Below are 14758 nucleotides of genomic sequence, written 5' to 3' on the forward strand. Positions count from 1 at the left end.
TGTGCCAGAAGGGCACAAAGAGTCTTTGGAAAATACATCATGAAAATAGAACAATAAGAGCTGCATGGCACATTAATCTTAACAGACTATTACAGAAAAATGTGTATTTTATGTTTCAATTAACTGCAGGGGCTTGTCTGGTACAAGAATGCTGTGTGCAGAGATTCTGGTTGAAATGTTGCAATTATGGAGTTTTATTGTTTGTTTATAAATGTTTAAGTGCTTCACTAGAATTCAACATCATGAGAATTAGAATATTTCTTGTAACTGTGGATTGTAACTATTAAATACATTGGAGAACGGTGGCTCTACTTTCAAACATTGCTCATTATTTGTTTCTGTCCCATGTTAGTGACCTTGCCTGCTGACAGTTTAATCTAGCAGCTTCATCCTTCTGTGACATAAATGAGAGACGAATGGGTCACTGTCTCAGGGGGAGACTTGTAATTTGTAATTTATAGAACATGATAGAGAGAAGAAAAAACATTAATAGCTTTAACACCAAGTTCATATATGATACAAAAATCATTTGCAAATATAGAAATAAAGCAATTTTGCATTCTCTATTAAAAAGGTTTTGAATATATTATCAGTTTTAGCGGGTATGTCTTCCCAAATCACCAGTTTTCCCCCATACCGCAGAATTAGGTTCCAATTGCAGATACCCATGGTTTATTTTGGTATGTTTTTGTAAATAAATTGTATTCATTCCACTGTACAAACTAAGCCTAAGCAAATAATTGGGAGAAAAAACTCATTTGCATTCTCATAATTCAATTCTTATTCTTAAGAATATATATGGGAGATCAAAAACACAAGTACAAAACTCTAAAAGTTAGAGGTATGAATGCATAATGACCTTTCAATGCTAACAATGAATTATGGCTTGACCGTGTTTAAAATTTACATTCAAAATGATTGTCACACTCAAATCTTTTTCAGAAAATTCCAATGCACATTAATATTCCTACATTGAACGTGACTAAAAACAAGGCTTATTTTGTATAAAAGACTATTAGAGCACTGGAAACTGGATTTATTTCTGGATATTCAATTGTAAAAAAGAAATCAATAAACCCAACGAGGTCTCCATATGAGCCCATTATTTAAATAATATTATTTTGCTTGAAAAAACACATGGACCACTCATTTTAACTCATGTTAGTTTCAGGAAGTAGCGTAGTAGTGTACAAAAAGGTTTTTATATACAATGGCGAGTGGATATGAAAATATAAGGACTATTTTATATATACAAGCATATGAACGTGTGCAAAAATAGGTGGTAACACTTTACAATAAGGTTTCATAAGTTAATGTTAGTTAATGTATTAACTAACATAAACAAACAATGAACAATACATTTATTACAGTAGTTATTAAACTTTGTTAATGTTAGTTAATGAAAATCATGTTAATTCACTGTGCATTAACTAATGTTAAAAAGCACAACTTTTGATTTTAATAATGCATTAGTAAATGTTGAAATTAACATTACCTAAGATTGATAAATGCTGTAGAAGTATTGTTCATGCTTAGTTCATGTTAACTAAAGTGGTTAACTAATGCTAACTAATGAACCTTATTGTAAAGTGTTACCAAATAGGTTATGCTGACATTCCTTCGCAGGGTAAACGAGCTATTACATGAAAAACAATGACAGTGGTAACCATCCTCTGTGATCATTTGATGCAATCACTCATAAATAAACTCCCAGTGTCTCAGAGCACAGTTTTTCAGAAACCATTTCATCCTCAGTTAGAGAACGTGGGTCTGCGAGATATTCTAATCACATTATATGTGTTGAGCCCTGGAGCGTCGAATCCGGGAGACACGCCTTTCTTGTCAAAGACATAAAAGTTAAACAGCTGCCCGTCTTGGGCTTCGAGGGACACCGACGCGGTGTTGACATGCAGCACACAAGGATATTCTTTCTCGAACATGACTCTAAAGACTCGGTCCACTAGGTAATTCAATTTAATGGTCCGACAGTCGATACAGCATCAGGGTGGGAAAGATCTTGGAAACACTGGCAATCCTACAGACGGGGCAACCGTGCAGCAGATTCAGACATTGTCTATATTCAATGTGCTCAAAATAAGATTTTTATTATTTATGAAAATTATCATAAGCTATGAGAACATAATAAAAGCTTTTGCATTGGGGCTATAAGATCAGCAATGAAATTGAATTATTAATCATGAAAATGCAATAGAATTGCTAGACATCAAGTGAAGTATAATGCTACTTTGAGCATCAAAAGATGTCATCACAGAATCCTTAACAGTATAGGTAAATGGAACGGTAAACCTATTCTGACTCATTGGTATTTTTTTTTTTTCAATAAAACATTTTTTATTTTATTTTATTTATTTCAATAAAAATGTAATAATTCCAAATTATTTCACTGTCGTATTAGGCTTCACATGTTCATGAAAAGGCTTTTAACAATTCCTGACTTGTTAAGTCTTTTGCATTGTGCAGCATTGATTGGCTGGCCAACCCCATGTGTGTCAGAACTTAATACTGAAACTGGCATTGAGTAGTTTATGAGCTCATACTCAGCCTTTTGAACTATGAAAATTACATCTCTTAACAGTGTGCCCTCATAAATCCTATACACTACTCAGCCATGTGAGCATAACACAGGTCAAAACACCTCGCAACTCAAAGATGGATATTTGTGAATACCCTTGACTCTGAAAATGCCATAACACCATTCCATAATCCATTACTATAGTTTCAGTCTTGAAAACAATTGCCAGGTTGTGTACACGATGATCCTTGCAGCTATAACTAGAGAAAAGCAGCTCAGTGACTCAGAAAAGATTACTTCTCAGAAAGCAGAGAAAGTGGCTATACATTCTCAAGGTCTGATAAAACCACCAGCCTTATCATCTGTATTCAAAACCATACCATGCAGCTGCCAACCCTCAGGACCGTTATAAATAAGCTTTGGCCTTAAATACAGCACAATACAGTCCATAGAGAGGTTTTATAAACTAAAAGGGAAATGTGTGCATGATGTGACAGCCAATTATTGAATATTTGTACAAACCCTTTCCCTTTAATATAAACTGTACAAATGTAATTTTGGAGGCCAAAGTTCAGATAGAAATAAGGTCTATTATTACAATCTCTGGAGTGGATGTTCCTTTTGAATATATATAATGTTCAAAACTATGCATTGCTTCAATATGTGCTTTAAAATAGGGCTGGTATTCATGTCCATTTGGTTCTGATTTTTGTGCACATGTGCCTAAATTAAAAAACAAAAGAACATGGCTTGCAATAGAGAAATCAAGCTCTCTTGTGTCCACTTTGAAATTGCAAAAACACTAAGCTGTGGTGCTTGAAATGACAGCTCCAATCTATAAAGTAAAATGAGCAAATTAGAAGTGGATTTGGACTGATTAAATCAGGCCAAGTATATAATTGGGCTCTAAATGTGGAGATGTGTGCTCCGTCAATGAAAAAGAGCAGCATAACTCTTAAGTGATGATGCTTGAATGATTGCAGCTATATGGGCCCAAAAAAAGACACACAGACACTTAATTGGCAATTATGATAACATTTCCTCTCTGTGCCAGACTTTATTGTATGAGGGTGACGCAGAGGCAAGTTTATCATATCTCTTCTTAAACAATATTAACCAATAACCAAAGTAAGTGAATATGAATCTAACTTTCAATGAAAAAGAGGTTGCTAGACGCACACTGAATTAAATCCAGACTTGAGAAGGTCTAACAAAAATGTTTTATTATATAAACTACACAAAACTACAACTTGATTTTTACTCAGATGGAGTGCGAAAAAATAAAAAAAATATGTGACACACACACACACACACACACACATATATATATATATATATATATATATATATATATATATGGAAAAACATAATAGATAAATGTACCTTACCTGTAAACAGTGTATTCATTTGGTGGTGCAGAGTTTGGATCACTACCATTTCTGTTGCCGAAGTTCCCTGTCCACAGTACTGTGCCATTGTAAGTAACAATAGCTGACAATGAGGGCAAACTGATGGGGTTGATGTTATTCCGCAGCAGTGCGTCAACCTAAACAAATAACAAGACATTATTACATTAATTAATTTGCCAGCAGTGATTCTGACATACATATAATGTAGCTGAAGTGAAATGTGATTTGTGTAATGTGCTCCATGTTAAAATACACAACACACAAATACAAGTAAGCCAGACATATGTCGATTTCCCTGAAATATCACAGTGGCATTCAAAACATTGCTCTGTTAAGCATGCTGACCAGCAGAATCAGGCTCAACCAATGGCATGAGTTTAGGGCGGAACATTCTGTCGAACCGACCAATGGCTGTCAATGTTTTTGGGATTCCGTTTGATGAAGCTAGTGGCACAGAAATTACACATTTCAACGTAATAATAAAATCCTTAAACACTGAGAGCATTTTTTTTAATTCAAAGTACTTATTCTATGAGCCAACACTCTTATTGATGCCAAATTAATTATATTTTCTAATGTTTTTGTCGAAATATTGTCAAACTACTAATTTTTCATTATGTGGCTCTCTCATATTCATACTTTACATTGATTACAAAAGCTGACATTTTAATTTCATTTCAGGCAACACATTTTTAAGGTGCTGTCACGAATGCCTCCAGCAGCAGTACATTATTTTTACAGCTGCTTTCAAGAGCAGTGACGCTGTTTTATGCTTTTAATGGCCACAGGTACAGATGAAGGAACAGCATTTATAAGCTGGTGCACTTTCAGCCAAGGCTTTTGCTCTAATCGCATCTAAAGTGCGAGGGGACATTTTGAAATAATGATCTAGATATAACTAGACTTGAGTTTTTGAATAAGGAGAAAGCAAACTAGGAGATAAAATGTCTTAATCCTACAAAAGGCAAAATCATAGTACAAAAATATTGGTTAAATAGGATTTTTTTGGGCAGTGTAGGCTTTAGTTTTTGATCTTCACATGCTTACCTTCTCAAGCGCCTCCTTCAAAGAGGGGATGGGTTGTTCAAGAGGTGTGGGCTCTGGGAAGCGAGGGCACATTCTCACAGATTTGGATCTTTCCCCAGTATTTTCTTCTTAAGAGAGGGGACACAGTCATACAAATATATAAAAAGAGAGAAAGTGAACAATACAAGAGGAAAAGCTTAGAGAAATGTTTAAGGAATTTTACATAAACATTAAAATTTAGTGAAGAGAGCACATTTAGTTCCTAATTGAACAAAATTGCAACATGAGCTCAAACAATGAATGAAAAAGGTGACAGATTAATTTTGAATACACATACAAATAATAAGCCCCACTTTAATTCCCATAACAGAACAGATAAAGACAAAGGTCTGCATGAATACATTTAATAATTTTTCTAGCTAAATATAGACACATTTTAATGGTTAAAAAAAATATAGAAGAATGTATCATGCATGATGTAAATAAACTTGATTGACCATTTTAAGGATGTAAAAAAAAATGTAAACAACATTTGAGAATAAAGTTTAAGCTTTCATGTGGGTAGAAGAAATTCATCTTTATAAAGGGAATACACTTATTAGAGTTGAATTCACTAAGAATGAACTGCACAGGCACCAAATGACTAAAAGTATTATGCAAATCAGGCAATGGACACAAAATTGGTGCTCAATGCAAATAGCATGCTGCAATTATCCATTTTGCAGGCCAGTTCTGAGTGTCAGGTTGTTGAGCAGGAGGCACACTGGCATACCTAATGAGAACTTGCTTATTATAGATTGTGTCTGCACTTAAAAGAATGACAATGACCACTGTTATTTTAATATTATTTATATACTACTATAGTTTTGATTAATATTTTGAATAAGCTTGTATTTTTATATTTTCAGTTTATTTTATTTATTATATTATCAGTTTATTTTAGTTTCATTTTTATTACTTTAGTTTTGTGTTTTTGTCTTTTTTAATATTAATATTTAGGATTAATTTGTTTTTATTTCAGTTTTGGCCAGTTTACCAATTAGTAATTTTAATGTTTCAACTTTCAAATTTTAGTTTCTATTTTTCATTTAGTTTAAGACCAGTGATTTAGCACATTTACATAATGCCTGGTTAAACTTGATTGTGGTTTCGTGAATTGGCCTCAAAACATTACAGCCTTTAGGTCTATAGATTAAGCAGCACAAAACTGCTTTACATACAGTATGTAGCACCACTGCATGTTCACCTAGAAAAGAAGACGGTCTTCATCTTTAGCATTCAAAGTCAATCCCCACTCTCAGAGACAGCAGATAATAGGATCTACTAATCGCACCTCGTGTAACCTCTCAGACATGCACATCTGACACCAAAACAGACCGATTTTTGTTATAGTTTATTCAGTAGGAGTATTTATAAAACTGCGAAAGAGATTTGTATAATTCTATCTTCTTTAAAAGTTTATAAGTGTGACTTAAGGCTTTCACAAGGAAAGAGTCTTGTTGTCTGAGCAAGTAAAGGTTAGTTAACACATGACCTGTGGACAACTCACTCACCTAGCACTAACTTGGGCAGCTGGTACTGCCAAATGAAGCAAGAAGTCATGACGATGGACAGCAGCAAGAAAAACACCAGGCCCAGTTGGGTCCATTTCACCTTCATCTTGCTGGTTTTAGTTAACCCGTCTATGGCAAGTGCTGGTGTCGGCTATTAAAATGGATAAAAACATTAAAGGATTAATGGTAGGAAAACTTTTTGGGGGGCTATTTTAGTTCACTATATATACACACCCATTCAAATGTTTGGGGTTTGTAAGATTTTTTAAATACTTATCTTATTCTCACCAAGGCTGCAATTATTTGATTAAAAAACTGCTCTCTATTTTAATATATTTAAAATGAAATTTATTACCCTTAAAAGGCTAAGCAAAATTTTTAGGAGTTATTACTTTATTCTTCAGTGTCACACGATCCTTCAGAAATCATTCTAATATACTGATTTGGTGCTCAAGAAACATTTCTTATAATTAGCCATTTTGCAAACACTTGTGCTACTTAATATTATAACATCCCAATGCAATCAATCACAATTCCACACTCCAAAACTAAAATAAATGAGAAAATGAAGCACAGTGCATCTCTGGGTCTACTCCATTCATCATGCTGTGAGTCATTCAAAATATTATAATGAATGACTGCAAGAAAAAGCCAAACAAAAACCAATAAAGTTAGCCAAGGAAAACAAATTATGATGTAAGTAGTTGCTGACCAAACTGTTTAAAACAACAACACATAATATAATTACGCTCACCAGAAGTAAAGGTCCATCTGTAATATTATGTGTATATATGACTCTATTTCAACTAGCTGTTCTAATCCAAAGTGTGCAGATTCCGTATGGAATCCCTCCTCTTCTGAAGTGGAAAACCCCATTCCATCACAGTCACACCCTAGGTACCACTGGGTAAACACAGATCTAACTCTTGCCATTGCCACACTGACTGTGGCATAATCCTGGCTGCTAGATTCCCTTTGACAATTCAATTTCCACCACAGCGCCTAACCTGACATCATAATCCCAAGATTTACCCTAAACCTCTAAACCCCATCAGACCAGAGCGGTTCTTTATCTTAATCCCTGCAAATCGATTCACTTGGCTGCTGATTTTCCGCTTTTAGTGCGTTCCCTTCTCTGAACCATTAGACTTCCCACGTATGGAGAATCAAACTTCAAATCTCATGAGAATTTTTGTGTGTCACAAGATGACAAGACATGGCAGACTTCATCCTGCAAGAGCATTTAATCACATAAAGTGAACGTCAACATTGGACATGCCTGAGGGGACTACAGGAAAGGTTACATAAGGGACCCAATGATATATGTACTGTTTTTTGAACAAGTTTTTGAATTTGGGTCACATGTTGTCTACATTTAACATTTGTCAAGTCACTCATTTGGCAAGTCTTTTGGGAGATATTCTCCAACATAAATCTTATCAGGCGCTAAACCTACATTACTGCACTCCACTCATCCAAGGACCCTGACATGTGACTCTTATAGCGGGTCGTGATTGGACCAACTGACCTGGAGGTACATTGGGATTAACAGTAGCAGCAGGGTTTGCCAGCAGGCTGAAAGAAACCCCAACAGTGAGTTTACGGGATTCTGAATATAGCACTGACATCCTCTCCAAAGTTAATAAAATAAAAATGCTTTCATCCACAGTTACAAAAATACAAAATTTATTGTATGATAAATTTTTCTTAACAATATAATAAAATAAAATAGTATTAGGTATTTTTTATTATATTTATTATGTATTCTATAACACCTTTAAAGGGGGTCATATGATGCGATTTCAAATTTTCCTTTCTCTTTGGAGTGTTACAAGCTCTTGGTGTATAAAGAAGATTTGTAAAGTTGCAAAGACTAAAGTCTCAAATCCAAAGAGATATTCTTTATAAAAGTTAAGAGTCAGCCACGCCTACCTAAAACGGCTCATTCTAACACGCCCCCACATACCTACGTCACTATGTGGGAAGATTTGCATAACGCCGCCCAAATGTTCACGCAAAGAAAGAAGGCATAACTTTTATTCTCGCTGTAGTATTGTTGCTGCCGCCATGTCGTGAAGGCACTGTGTGATTCCTTGTGAAAGCGAAACTACTTTGTTTGGCCTTCCAAAAGAGGACGATATCTGCTTCGTCATGCCTGGAGCTGATCCGTGCTGGTTGCTGAGGAAATACAACAACTTTGCTCTGTGGATCACCGGATCAGCTTTCACCGTGGACGAAGCGGAGTCCAGCCCGGGATCGTCACATGTGGTTGCCGCAAGCTCTCCGGACTGGTAGAGTAGACTACAATCCTACCGCATAAACACATTTCATTACACCAAATACACAAAATAATGTTCTTTTTAGCAACATCATATTACCCCTTTAAATGTGCTGAACAAATGCAGTAGAGGGTAAAAAAAGAGAGTATAGTCTCAAAAGGTTTTACCATGTAAACAACTCAGTGTCAGATGAACCAGTTCAACCAGTTAAAAAAAAACTGTCATGTAATAATAAAAAATGTATATTCTGAGGAATAATGAGAGAGACTTTGCATCTTGATCCCATCCTGTGCAGTATCACAGCTAGTGAGTTTTGAGTAAATCAAAAGGGATTGCTAATGCAATAGCAATGAAACGCACTGTGAGCCTTGCACGCACAGATGGTCATGAACTAATCAATGATGCATCAACAGATTAGTACATTGCTTTTGACTCAACAAGAGAAGTCATAATCTAATTGTTTAGTCTTTGTTGTTTACTTGTTAGAAAAGGATTTGTGTTGTTTTGACCATGCACAATTTCTTTGTAGATGTGTTTGGGCTGCGAAGCTGATGTCTGCATGGAGATTACCTGGGGCCGGACTCCGTCCACAGATATCTCCCTCAGCACCACCTTGCTCCCCGTCTCTCCCATGTTTACTCTACCAAAGCAGAAAATACAAGACAATTCACTGGTTCTGCCAAACTTCATGGAAACAGAGGCATAGATCTCTTTCCAGCTTAGGGTGGGACAAAAAACAGAATGTTTTGTGAATAAACCAATGATGTGGCGATAATCTTTTTTGTCCTATCCATTCATTTATTTGAAAATACATTATACATAGAGTTCATTCATGCAATTAATGTCTAAAATAAGCATGTTGTTAATTTACCAATTAAAATTCATATTGATATTTTTGGAAGGCATGAAGTAAAAAATGTCAAGTAATATATACGTTTTTAAAAACTTTCACCAGCAGGCAAATCAAAGTCACATGGTTCAACCAACATGTAGGCAATAAATAAATATATAAATAAATAACCAACCAACCAAATAAATTTATGATAAGTCAATATATTAGAAGGAATATTAATGGTCATATGGTCAAAATCATACTACAATCATAATACCATATTGTATATTTCATATTCCACAATGCAATGCACTTGAGCTTTCTAGGATAAACCAGTGCGGTAACAAATAATATCGACCAATAATTTAACCTTTTTCGATCTTATTTGATTAAAAAAACAAAAAAGCATCACATGATTCAACCAACATGCAGAAAGATGCAGGCCAGGCCAGTAAAATTCTGCTGTGCCCCAGTAAAATATTACTGATGATCCTTACGTATCAATGGGATTGACGTGTCATATACCGGACCTGAGAATCATTTTCTCTGATAATATTTCATCAATCAAGTCATATGTGTATCCTATCCACTGTTTAGAATCAGAACTAGTGGTGCCAGATATGCAAATAAATCACTCTTTTTAACTAATCGGTCAAACAGGTTTGCAAAAAGGTCTGAAATTGTTCGCAATTCAGTTTGATTCATTTGGACAGTTCACTCACACACTGGATGATTTGCAGTGGTTTCACACACACCGCAATAATAAAGGGGACATTTTATAAGAAAGGAAACATAAAAGAGCGCTGGATGAAGTGGATAAGTTAAATACAAATTCAGTCATATTAAAAATATCTTGTGGCACCCATATCTGGTACTTGCTTAAAAAAAACGAATTTCTGATGTACAGACTTAATAGATTAGGCCTACATAATAGATTAGGCTACTTTTAGCCTTACCTTGCAGTTGGTTCACCCTCTGCTTATGGAAAGGACCATTTATATCCATTTATATTCAAAGCAAGATTAAAAATTTGTATCATAATATTGGTACACATTTTTGATGGGGGGAGGGGGGGGGGCTTCAAAACAATTGCTTTGGTCTAGGTGCTATTCAGCTAAAGCTTGTCGTTTTTCATCTTTCTTTTAGTTATCTGCAGCTGCGACCTGTGAATAAATTCTTCTCTTTTGGGTTTTCTACTGTTTTCTACTGTTTAACTCAGCATAAGAAAGATGTATAGTATATCGTCTCATCTGTATGTGACACACACCTTTTAAACCCAGGCAATCAAACATCAATTTAAGCCCTCAAATATACTGCAAGTCACTCGGGTTCTGTCCGTCTACCCAGTCTATTGAGCTCAGGGAACAATATCACATATCTGATGAGCCTTCACATCCTGCGAGTTATATGCGAATGTCTGCTATTAAATCTCAGAAAATGTGTCACATGCAAGGTCCTGAGGGCTCAACATGCCCACCAAAGACCTGTTCTTTTCTCACATTCATATACTGTAAATGCAGGGTGAAATCTGAACAGAGTCTGTTGTGCAGATGAGTCATTGCCCTGAGAGTGTAGCGTTTGGTCTAGCAAAAAGTCACATTTTCAGTGAAGCACAAGCTGAATCATGCAACAAAACATGCACTGACGTATTACTTAACATTTAATGGTAAAGGTTCTATTTTTCAAAGGAACACAGGATGTGCTTCATCAGTACATTTCCATTTGAAACCCGTCTTTTTTCAATTGAAACCCAATGCTAGTGGCATTAGAATTACACGATTTTCTGAATGAATACTGCATATTAATGAACCCATGTTATTTTAGTCCCTAAGAGTCCTAATTATCTGGCTGTATAGCTCATAAAGTGCTTTGTCACTGGCCTTTAATACTAACATGGTCACAACAAGAGATGTCTAAATTTAGGATCATTACAAACTGGTTTCGTAAAAATAGACACGCCTGGGAGTGTTTGATGACATGTTGATGACAATAAATACAAGTGTCTTTCAAATGGATGCTGAGCATTTATTTAAGTCTGCACTGGGCAATGGGAATGCATTTGCATCCTTAGTTTGAATGAAACTCTCACTGCACCCATCAAGTGCAATTGTTTAAAAGTATTAAAAGGAATATTAATGACTATATGTTCGGAATATCAGATTGTTATATTACTAATACTATTGTTGCAATATATATTAAGTGTACATTTTCTATGAGGTATTATTTAACAAAATGAGCAGTATACAACAGAGCATACTTCATATTTTGTATCCCACAATTTAATCAAACCATGAAATTAAAAGACAAAAAAACAAACAAACAAAAAAAACAATAATAATCAAATAAAAATAATCAATATTAATTCCAAGATGATATGTGGAAGACACCTTCTGAATTAAACATCCAATGTAATGAGGTCATGTGACAAATGCAGTACGGTCATGTGACAAACAGTGTTATTTTACTATTGTATATATATATGTTGAATTATTTATTTTTTATTTTAGTTAAAGTTTTACAAATTTTGTTACCTTTTTTGTCATTTTATAAGTAACTTTTCTTTATATATATATATTGTTTAAACTAAGCGAAAATGAGAAATGTTAAAGCTGGCATAAAATAATAAGTTTTATTTATATTTCCAGTTAACATTTATTTTCCAGCGTTTTTTTTTATGGTTTAAGTTTTAGTTAACTATAATAACCCTGGTGACAACAAAGTAGCATACTACTATGATTTAAAACATTTATGATGGAATAGTGCCTTTTGTTACTAATTGTAAAATATGATATATTGTGCTGTATTCAGTAAGTAGTAAGCTTTTTTGATCAATTTAAAACTTTCCATTTGAACAAAAAACTACTATTCCCTTCCTTGCTAGGCAAATTCAAATGATGTATTTGTTATGCAATTCTCTTTGCAGAGTAGACTTTCAGTGTGAATGATAATTTGAGCACCAGGAAAAGTCTGTGCATTTGATGAATACAAACTCACCTATTCACATCAATTTTTCCATCATTTTGGTGCTGTCCCTGCAGGCTGGCTCACAATATTTTATGAACACAGTCACAAAGCAACCAGCTTAATATATACAGCAGCGGCTCATAAGAGGCCATCTGCAAGCTTCTAAATCCAGACAAACTCCCTCATGGCCCACAAACAGAATTTTGAGAATTCTGGGATTCGCATACATATACCATGTGATGCTTTTATGAGCCAAAAACATTTACTTAAAAAAAAAAAGTATAACTCGCTTTATAGAAAAGACAAAGTTATGCAAAATAGTCAATACAAATACACAATTTTTTCAATGACAAGTGCAATACTTCAATGCAAAATTCAACCAGTTGGCAGGCATTCTACATGAACCGAGGGTATTAGTAAGATTATATGATGTTGTTTTCTACTGGCTTTAATAATGCTGGTCCATTTTCTATCAGAGTCACCTTTTGTCCTGTCATTTACAATTTTAAACTGAGAAATAAGTAACACGCATGCAAAAAAAATAGCTTAGAACTGTTAGAACATTCACTATAAAAAACCCCTCTGAATACACATTAAAATAAGCATGATATGACCTTATTTTATAAAGAAAAGAATTTCAGTCACACTCAACATCAACATCAATTTTTCCGTCATGTTTTCCACTTTGGAAAGGAAATGCTATTGAAGATGGTAGTAATGTACACTGCATTAACATAATCGTCTAGCACGACTGACATCCTCACATTTTCTTCTATTGTACTGTAACTGCTTAAACCAAATTGCAATAAACACTATCTATTTTAACATGAACTTACCCTGATGTGAGGTTTAGGAATGCTTTTCTTCTTTGACGATAAAGGAGTATTCACACTCCACACTCTCTCGTGTTCAGCTAGCTTACTGTGAAGTCTCGACAGATGTTGGCATCATGACCATGAATAAATCCAGTTTGCATCAGACCCAAGATTCTGGATTATCCGCCATCTGCAACATCTGCCATCAGTGGAGAATGGGCAGCGCGCAATGATTAAGCTATAGTGTTAGACAGCAGACAATGTTATGGCCTAGCACGCAATGCTTATTAGTATATTTGGACACTAGGCTACAATTAAAAGTGTACAAAATGCACTGCATTAGATGACAAAATATCAAACCAAAATGCAAGGTATTTGTATTCAGAGCAATGACACTATATAATGACATTATAGGTTTTCATCAAGTATAGTTCATTCACTGTTTTTCATTAAAAAGATTCCAGTTGATTGTTAGACAGATTCATTAGTTGAAGAAATACAGTTGTGCACAGGTAATCATGTACACTAAAAGAACTGATCACCCAAAAATGACAATTCTGTCATGATTTCCTCGCCATCACGTTGTTCCAAACCTGTAGGACTTTCTTTCTTCTGCAGAACACAAAAGAAAATATACAGTATTTGTGCGGGATACTGTAAAAAGGAAAGCAAAATAAAACACCAAAATGTGAGAGAAAATATTTCTTTGATAAATATACTTATTTTACAACAACCACATCTTATAGGTGACAATTACTGAGACAGAACAAGTGTACACTAGTCCAGTTGAAGTTTCGATTAATCTACCTGTTTGTGGTCCAAGTGAGTCATGCTGTGTCAGGGTCCCGCCCTGACAGCCATGTCTGTTCTGTCTTTGTTTAGCGTTTCCTTGTTTGTCTTGAGTCTGAGCACATGGCTTTGTCTTTATTTATGTTGGCCATGTGCTCCTCTCGTCATGCCCCCTTGTTTCCCTCTGCCACGCCCCCTTGTTTAGTCCTAGTCTAGTCCTCGTTAACTTGATTATGTCCACCTGTTCCTCATGTGCTCTGCTCCTTTATAGTGTGCCTCTTTCCTCATGTCTTGGCTGGTTCGTTGCGTTAGTTCACTGCGTGTAAGATAATTCCGTATCAGTCTACTTGTCATATTAGTATTGTTATATTCTTAATTCCTAGTCAGTCTAGCTTTGCATTTAGTTCTCTTGAAGTTAATTTGAGTTTCTTTGCTTTTTGTTATTTTGCTCTAGTCTAAGTACAGTCTTAGTTTACTCTAGTTTTTTCAAGCCTCTAGTTTGATTTCTTTCTTTATTTTGATTTTGTCCTTGCCCAGTTTTTATTCTAGTCATAGTGC

At 34.9% G+C, this 14758-nt stretch overlaps 1 pseudogene; it reads right to left on the reverse strand.

Moving 5' to 3' along the window:
* Positions 1-1613: 1613 nt before the first annotated feature.
* LOC107556396 (putative beta-lactamase-like 1) lies at positions 1614-13534 on the reverse strand (annotated as a pseudogene).
* Between the last annotated feature and the right edge of the window lie 1224 nt (positions 13535-14758).

The sequence above is a fragment of the Sinocyclocheilus grahami genome, unplaced genomic scaffold (genome assembly GCF_001515645.1).
Source record: "Sinocyclocheilus grahami isolate Dianchi unplaced genomic scaffold, SAMN03320097.WGS_v1.1 scaffold20.1, whole genome shotgun sequence".
Lineage (NCBI taxonomy): Eukaryota > Metazoa > Chordata > Actinopteri > Cypriniformes > Cyprinidae > Sinocyclocheilus > Sinocyclocheilus grahami.